General features: G+C 41.3%; 1 long non-coding RNA gene across 2 annotated transcripts; it reads left to right on the top strand.

Annotated features, from left to right (window-relative positions):
• Positions 1 to 1,101: 1,101 nt before the first annotated feature.
• LOC131357615 (uncharacterized) lies at positions 1,102 to 6,185 on the top strand. 2 transcript variants are annotated; one of them, XR_009205297.1, is made up of 6 exons: positions 1,102 to 1,741; positions 4,853 to 4,916; positions 5,012 to 5,069; positions 5,161 to 5,263; positions 5,582 to 5,704; positions 5,809 to 6,185. It is a non-coding gene; the product is annotated as an uncharacterized LOC131357615 (long non-coding RNA). The 2 variants fall into 2 exon arrangements; XR_009205296.1 differs by lacking the exon at positions 1,102 to 1,741 and having other exon boundaries at positions 3,293 to 4,916.
• Positions 6,186 to 8,073: the final 1,888 nt, after the last annotated feature.

The following is an 8,073-nucleotide window of genomic DNA, read 5'->3' as shown; positions in this document are numbered from 1 at the left end:
TAACACATTTTTTGCAAAGATTTTGTGATTAAATGATAAAACCCTTAGTGAACCAATGCCTAGAGATACTGTTATACATCTCGCATTTTGACACATGGTCTAAACCATGAGTCAGCTTGCCATAATATGGAAACAGTTTTTTATTTTGGTAGACAGGATTTACCATTAGGGCCATACCAAACCCCTCCTTTTACCACACATCCTGCTTTCCTCCAAGTGGATCTTTCCTCTGGAGTGGATGTGGCTGGCAGTTCTTCAAGATCAGCTTTTGGGGTAGAAATCTTAGACATGTTAAGAATTTTAGTCATTTCCCTGTGAGATAGGACCAGTGAGTTTAGTATGTGCTTCACATTTGCAAACAGCAATAGCTTTAAGTAAAAGGATAGTGTCTAAGAGGCCAGGATGTGTAATTGGTTTCCCTGAAGAGGTTAGGATACCTCTGTGTTTCCACAATGTGCCAAAATCATGCACACTCCAAATGTTTTGTCTGTGAAGATGTTTTACCTTGTGCCAATTTGCATGCCTCAGTGAGAACCATGAGCTCTGCCACCTAAGTGGACAGATGTGATGGGAGTGGTCGCACCTGTAACGTGTCATGTTGAGTTACTATTACATAACCCATGCAGTTCTTGTCTGTGTCTGGGTCTCTGGATGCTGATCCATCAACAAACAGTTCCAGGTCTGGATTTTGCACTCGTGTATCCTCCAGGCCTGGCCTAGGACTACGAATTTTGTTAACAACATCAATGCAATAGTAAGACTTACCATCTGCATCTGTTAGAAGAAGAGAGGCAGGATTAAGAACTGTATAGCATTTTACTGTGATGGTAGGCATTTCTAATAAAACTGTGTAGTAGTATCTCAGTAATCTGGCTGCAGTCAAATGTGCTGCTTTCTGTCACAGTCGTAACACAACATGTGGAACAAGAAGAGTTAGTTCGCTGTAACCCACAATATCTCTTGAGGCATTGACTGCTTTTTCGGCTGTGACAACCACTCTGAGACACATAGGGAGCCCCGTTGTGACATACAACCCAGCATCAGACCACCAGAGGGAGCCCTCACTCGAATTCTGAGCCACCCACGAAGAAACACTTCCTGGTTCTATTGTTTATATACGGCACACATGCACACAAACGATACGTAGTATTGTTCTCCATGACTTTACCAAGCCTTGCTCAAGTTTCATGCTATTGGATTCTCTTTGTATGGACTTTGCTCTGTTTTTCTGGTTTTCTTGTGTTTTGCCTTCTGATTCTGATTTGTTTGCTAGAGTGTTTTGCTTTCCGTTTTTTGACTTTGTGCTTGTTTTTCCTGGATACTAAGTTTTGCTTGCTGACTTTGTTTTCATTAAATCTGCTTATGGATCCGAGATCCGCCAACTCCGGCTCTTCCTTACAGAATACTACACCTCAAAAGGATCCAGCAGATCTCCAAATCATGGCAGCGTGCCAAGAGGAAATTATCCGCACGTATCAAGACCAAATCGCCACCAATTCATGCCGACCCTCCCTCACCTGCCGCGCTAACGCCATGCAGAGAGTCGTTTCGTATGGCGCTTTCTGAGAAGATTGATGGCAACGGGGATCACTGTCGTGGCTTCCTGAGACAGTGTAACAAACTTTTTTCTTACCAACCTGATGTCTATTAGGAGGAAACTACAAAATGTGCCTACCTTCTCTCACCTCTCACTGGTAGAGCACTGCACTGGGCATCCGCTGTCTGGGATCATGATCCTCAGGTAAAGACATTGTTTGATTACTTTTCGAGTTTCATTCAGGAGGTGTTTGAATATCGGGAGGGGATGTATCATCATACCTTCTGGAATTACGCCAAGGGGCCGATACCGCTGCGGATTATGCTGTAAAGTTTCATACACTAGCAGCTCAGAGTGGGTGGAACAACACTTCACTGCTTGCTGTGTTCCGAGAATGACTCCAACTAGTGCTAGCTGCAGGCTGAGTTAGCCGGTCAGGACACTAACACAACCCTCTTGTTCTACATCACCACAGCTATTCGTCTAGATAACCTCCAATGTCAGCACCCCCTAAGCACCCAGGCATGCCTGAAGGATTGTCATCACACAGAGTTTCTGAGCCCTAGGGGGACTGGACTTGAACTCATGCAGTTAGGACAGACCCACATGTCAGATGAGAAACAGCAGCAACTATGTTTCTACTGTGGAAGACCAGGTAATCACATGCCCAGAGAAACTGTCCAAGTGCAAAGGGATGGGCACCTGCCACACTTCATGTTTATCCCTGTTCGCAAAAATTCATTATGCTCAAGAATGTTTCGTTGTCTCAGCGCTCATAGACTCAGGAGCAGCCATTAACTTGATCGACAGAGACTTTGTGGAGGAACTACGGCTTCCCACCATTCCTTCTACCACCCCGCTGCGAGTGACTGCTGTGAACAATCAACCCATAGGGAAGGGATATCTCACCCACCAAACAAAACCACTTACTCTTCAAATTGGCCTGTTTCATCATGAAGAAATTGCTTTTTATGTCATCTCCTCTCCATCTAACCCCGTCATCTTGGGCTTCCCCTGGCTGCAATGTCATGATCCCCAAATCTTGTGGAAGGAAGGAGAACTCAAATGCTGGTCATCCCATTGCCTGGACACCTGTTTCCTCAACGCCGTACCATGTCCTTGTCTCGCTACATTGGTTGAAAGCCCAAGCACCACAGTAGCTTCTACCATCCCTAGGGAATACCTCGACTTCCATGAGGTGTTCAGCAAAGAGAAAGCCACCCGTCCCGTCCCCCCCATCGCCCCTGGGACTGCACCATAGATCTCCTGCCTAACGCTATGCCTCCTAAAAGTAGAGTCTACCCTCTGTCTCTCTCGGAAAACCAACACTGCCTGAAGTGTTCGTCAGTTAACGACACTGTAAATTGCCACAGAATTTCAGGTTGTCGGGAACTGCCAAAAATTGATGTGAAATAGGCTTGGCAGTTGACCTCCCCCATGGCCCCCATCACCTTGGCCTGGGTTTAGCTTTCATATGTAAATGACTACAGTGAGCTATACAAATGCAAACCAGGGTAGTGTGGGGAGGGGGGACTGATTGAGAGTGGGCTTATTACCAAAATGTAAAGAAAATCTAGTATAAAAAGCTCAGTCTTATTTTAATTATAGACTTTTAAATTGCTGCTTGAAATTTATTTGTTTTTTATATATATATATATATATATATATATATATATATATATATATATATATATATATATATATATATATATATATATATATATATATATATATATATATAATATAAAACAAATAAATGTTTTTTTAAAAAAAAAACAACGATACCAAAATAAGGAAAATCACATTTGTTCAATGCTTTCTCAATTCAGTTTATTTATCTAACACATTTAATGAAAGGGAAGTCAACTGAGCGTTATTGTCATTCTGCTACATGTAGGAACATACAGTGGAACAAAATGTTATATCTCTAAGGCTCTAAGGACCAAATTACACAACAGAAAATACTTTTTAATTGTATACAACTAACAAAGTATATAGCACATGATTACATAAAGTAAAAAAAATAGTATAACATTTTAAGACAATAGTCTGATTCTCGCAGCACTCCTAGACCTTAACCACTGTACATAGTGGCATGACTACAGTAACTTTTTCTGTTGTTTTGCTTAAATGCACAGTGGATGTATTTAACACACATCTTCCAGCAATGCGCTCAACAGGGAGAAATGATGCTGGGTATCAGATGTCTTTCCCCACAAACTCCAAATTTCTATGGGTTTTTCATAAAAATGACGGTCTGGATGGGGATGAAGCCAAGAGACTTGTGTAATGACATGTTTAAATTATTACCTTTTGACACAACATGTACAACAATAAACCTCTTGATAATAGCCAGCTGTGGTTCTGCTACAGGGTCAATGGTGGGTTACCATTTTGCATGTCTTGGCAAAACAGTCAATTACAGTTGAGATTTTCAGGGTACATTTGATGTTACATGGTCAACATAGCATTTCTGTCATCCTCATCCAAGATTATTTGCTGGAATGGAGACAGAGGCTCCACTGTACAGTTTTTTTTACACAACAGTGTACCTTTACTTTGCAATGCGAGAAACAGATACATAAATAAAGACACAGGGCCAGTGAAATAAAATAAAAAATAAAATTTAAATAATTATTGCAATTTAGATCAACTTATATTTATTTCAATTAAAATGAAAACACATTATGGAGCTAGGGCTTCTGATTTAAATCATATTCTGCTATTATGGAGAGAAGATTGATGCCATTCTTGTTTTTCATATTACTAAGGGTTTTAGTGTAAGAAACAAAATCATTATGAAATGCACAGAACCTGCGTTTCACTTTTATCGATTTTGATTTGTGTATGAAAAATTTCCCCAGCATAAGTATATTATTAACCAGATAATCATCATTCTTATTGCTCATAACCAGCCCATAGATAATGTCCTGTAAGGAAAAGTACTCAAGATGAGGTACTTTTGAGTAAAGCCAATTACAAATATCCAGCCACAACGCACCAACATGTTTCAGAATCATCAGAAAATACACATGAATTGGTTACAATTCCAAATCTTTTTTGTACAAATTCCACTGTACAGTTTAATGCTCTCCGAGCGCTTCCTGGTTACGTCACTTCGCATGTGATGAGGCTCGGCCATCAGGTGCTAGGTCACGGTGACGCAGTATGTTCCTCCAATCACAGACGAGGAAACGAGACAAAGCGCGGAACCAAAACATACAAACAGAGATGTTACTCTTTCCTGGAATTCGCTTACCGTTTTCATTTTTACCTCCGCTCTTTATATTTACCTCGCTCTTTACATTTTCTTAGCTGTTTACAATGGCTCGCCAAGGAACTGAAGAGGAAGAGGCGGCTGCACAATCCTAAAATCGTGGTAAGTCTAAATTTTTCTAACAACATAACCCATGCTTTCATTTGGCAGAACCAGTGTAAGTTTTGTAAAAAAGCATTTTTACTTGTATTTTGTAGGAGGCAGTCCGTCGGCTAACTCTAAGGCAAACTGTAGGCGATATGACCCGGAGCAAGGGTACGGATTAAAGATATGGGCTAACATGCACTCTGTTGTTTCCGAAGCAAATAAACATGTTGTTTTAACTCTGTACTTTTTGCCTCCACAGAATAAGCTCGCCATATAATGAGACGGTCTCCTCATTTTAGTGGGAGCACTGTCCATAAGCCCGGAATTGCGCGATGAAGGCCTGGATAAAAATGACTTTGTTGGTAAGTAATTTTCACTGTGGTGGTGTTATTTAGTTGTTAGATTCAAGAAGCTTTGTCATTCCACATATAGCTGACGCAGTACATAGTGAAATGAAACAACGTTTTTCCAGGACCTGGTGCTACATAAACATATAACATAGAGTTCAACACAAGAACAACACAGTTCTAGGACCAAAAGTTCGTCCAAGCCACGTAAAGTGTGAAGTGTTATTACATTTTGTTGTCACCATGTTGTTCTTAATTCTGTTTTTGCTATTTATCTGTGTAGTTATGTTTGGTTGGTTGTAGTTTTTAAAAAACCAATTCATTTTTTTCTAGTTGCCTGCAAGACATACTACGAGACATATACTGCATAGAAATTTCCGGTACAGCCAGCCAGAGCTAGCAAATGTGGCTACAGCTAATAAGACCTCAGCCCAGAGTTGCCGGAGGAGGAAGAGGGTAAGACAGATTAGAAATAAATTTGTTTTACTTTTTTCTGTTGCATTAGTATAAACTGTAATGATGTACACGTAGCTTATTATATGTAACAATTGTGTTTTCAGCTCTTGGAGGCGAGGCAAAGTGTACTGGCTACGGATGAAGTGGACTTCTGGAGGGGAATCACCGCTGACATGATGTCAGATGAATAAGACGGTGCCATTGATGGAGTCTTAGGGTGGATTGTGTGACCTCCATCGTTCCGCAGCCAGGAGCTCAGCAATCTGTGTACTAAGCTGCAGGAGAAACTAGAAGCCAGTTCAAAGTGTGCAGCACTGCATCACTGGCGTCTGTGAACTGGGCTTCTGTCTAACAGAATGCCACCGCATACCTACGACCCCGAGGCAGCAAAAAGACATTTGATGCCAAACATGATGCCATGAAAATAATCTCTGGCTACTTTTTGTCTATTTAATAAAATAAAACTCTTACATTTAATCAACATGTCTCTCCCAAATGTCTGTTTTCCTAATATTTACTCTTAGCCTTTGACACCTATATTGTTATAATATATCTTTAACAATTTTTATAGATTAATATAATAAATATAAATAAAAATTATACATATATACATATATATATATATATATATATATATATACATACATATACATATATATATATATATATATATATATATATATACATATACATACATATATATATATATATACATATACATACATACATACATATATATATATATATATATATATATATATATATATATATATATAGGGGAGGTAGCATTTCACACCTTGTACCTCCACACACACCTCCCTCCCTATACACCCCCTGGTACAATAACGACTGTTCCTGTCACTCGCGAACAGGAACTTCCCGGGCTGTGAATTGTCACTAACTGCCGGTGATTAGAGAGGTCATCAGGCATTCACAGGGATGAAAATCTGCCTTTTCATGCAGTGCAAGCCATGGAGGATTACATTGATGAAGCCCTCCAGGCTGGCTACATCCGCCCGTCTACCTCCCCTGCTGGTTTCTTTTTTGTGTAAAAAAAAAAGGATGGAGGACTGCGACCGTGTATAGACTATCAAGGACTGAACACTCTCACTGTCCGGTACCCCTATCCACTGCCTCTAGTGCCAGCAGCACTGGAAAAACTTCGGGAGGCCCGTCTGTTCACCAAGCTTGACCTACGTAGCGCCTATAATCTGGTCCGCGTTCAGGAGGGAGATGAGTGGAAAACGGCTTTCAACACCACAAAAGGACATTATGAGTACTTAGTGACGCCTTACGGACTAACCAATACACCAGCTGTCTTTCAGGCCTTCAATAATGAAATATTCAAGGACGTAATCAATAAATACGTGATTGCTTATATCGATGATATTTTGATATACTCCAAATCCCATGAGGACCATGTACACCATGTGCGCACCGTGCTAACCCACCTATTCCAACACCAACTCTATGTCAAAGCAGAAAAATGTGAGTTCCATCAGGAGACAATCACGTTCCTGGGTTATGTTATATATTATCGGGGTGTAGAGATGGACAGCAGCAAAGTGCAAGCTGTCACAGAATGGCCTGAACCTACATCAATAAAGGAACTACAACATTTTCTGGGGTTTGCTAATTTCTACAGGCACTTTATAAGGAATTACAGCATCATCGCCAACCCACTTACATCACTGCTGCAGGGAAAGCCCAAGAAATTGCAATGGACCGAGCAGGCCAGGTCTGCATTCAAGCACTTGAAGTAGAGTTTCACTACAGCCCCTGTCCTCCGTCATCCGGATCCTGACCTTCCATTCGTCGTAGACGTAGACGCCTCCAATTGTGGAATAGAGGCTGTTCTCTCTCAGCACCATGGGGAACCCGGAAAATTACACCCATGTGCATTCTTCTCCCACAAACTCACTACATCGGAGATCAACTATGATGTGGGCAACAGGGAGCTCCTATCTTTATAGGCAACATTGGAGGACTGGCGACACTGGTTAGAGGGGGCACGTCATCCCTTTCTGGTATTAACTGAATATCGAAACCTTGAGTACCTCCATAGCGCTAAGCAGTTGAACCCTCGACAAGCCAGATGGGCCCTGTTCTTTACCCGCTTTCAATTCTCTGTTATATATCGTGCAGGTACAAAGAACGGAAAGGCAGATGCACTGTCCCACCGGTATGACCCCTTGACCACATCACTCCACCCCAAACCCATCCTCCCCATCTGTGATCCTAGCACCTATTCAGTGGAGCTTAATAGTGGACATTCAAAGGGCCCACCATCCAAACTCTATGTTCTCATGTCTCTTCGGCACCACATCATCCAGTGGGTTCATAAGGCTCCAGTTCAGGCCACCCAGGGA

The sequence above is a fragment of the Hemibagrus wyckioides genome, linkage group LG08 (assembly GCF_019097595.1).
Source record: "Hemibagrus wyckioides isolate EC202008001 linkage group LG08, SWU_Hwy_1.0, whole genome shotgun sequence".
In the NCBI taxonomy this organism is placed as follows: Eukaryota; Metazoa; Chordata; class Actinopteri; order Siluriformes; family Bagridae; genus Hemibagrus; species Hemibagrus wyckioides.
This window is presented reverse-complemented; position numbering and strand designations above follow the sequence as displayed.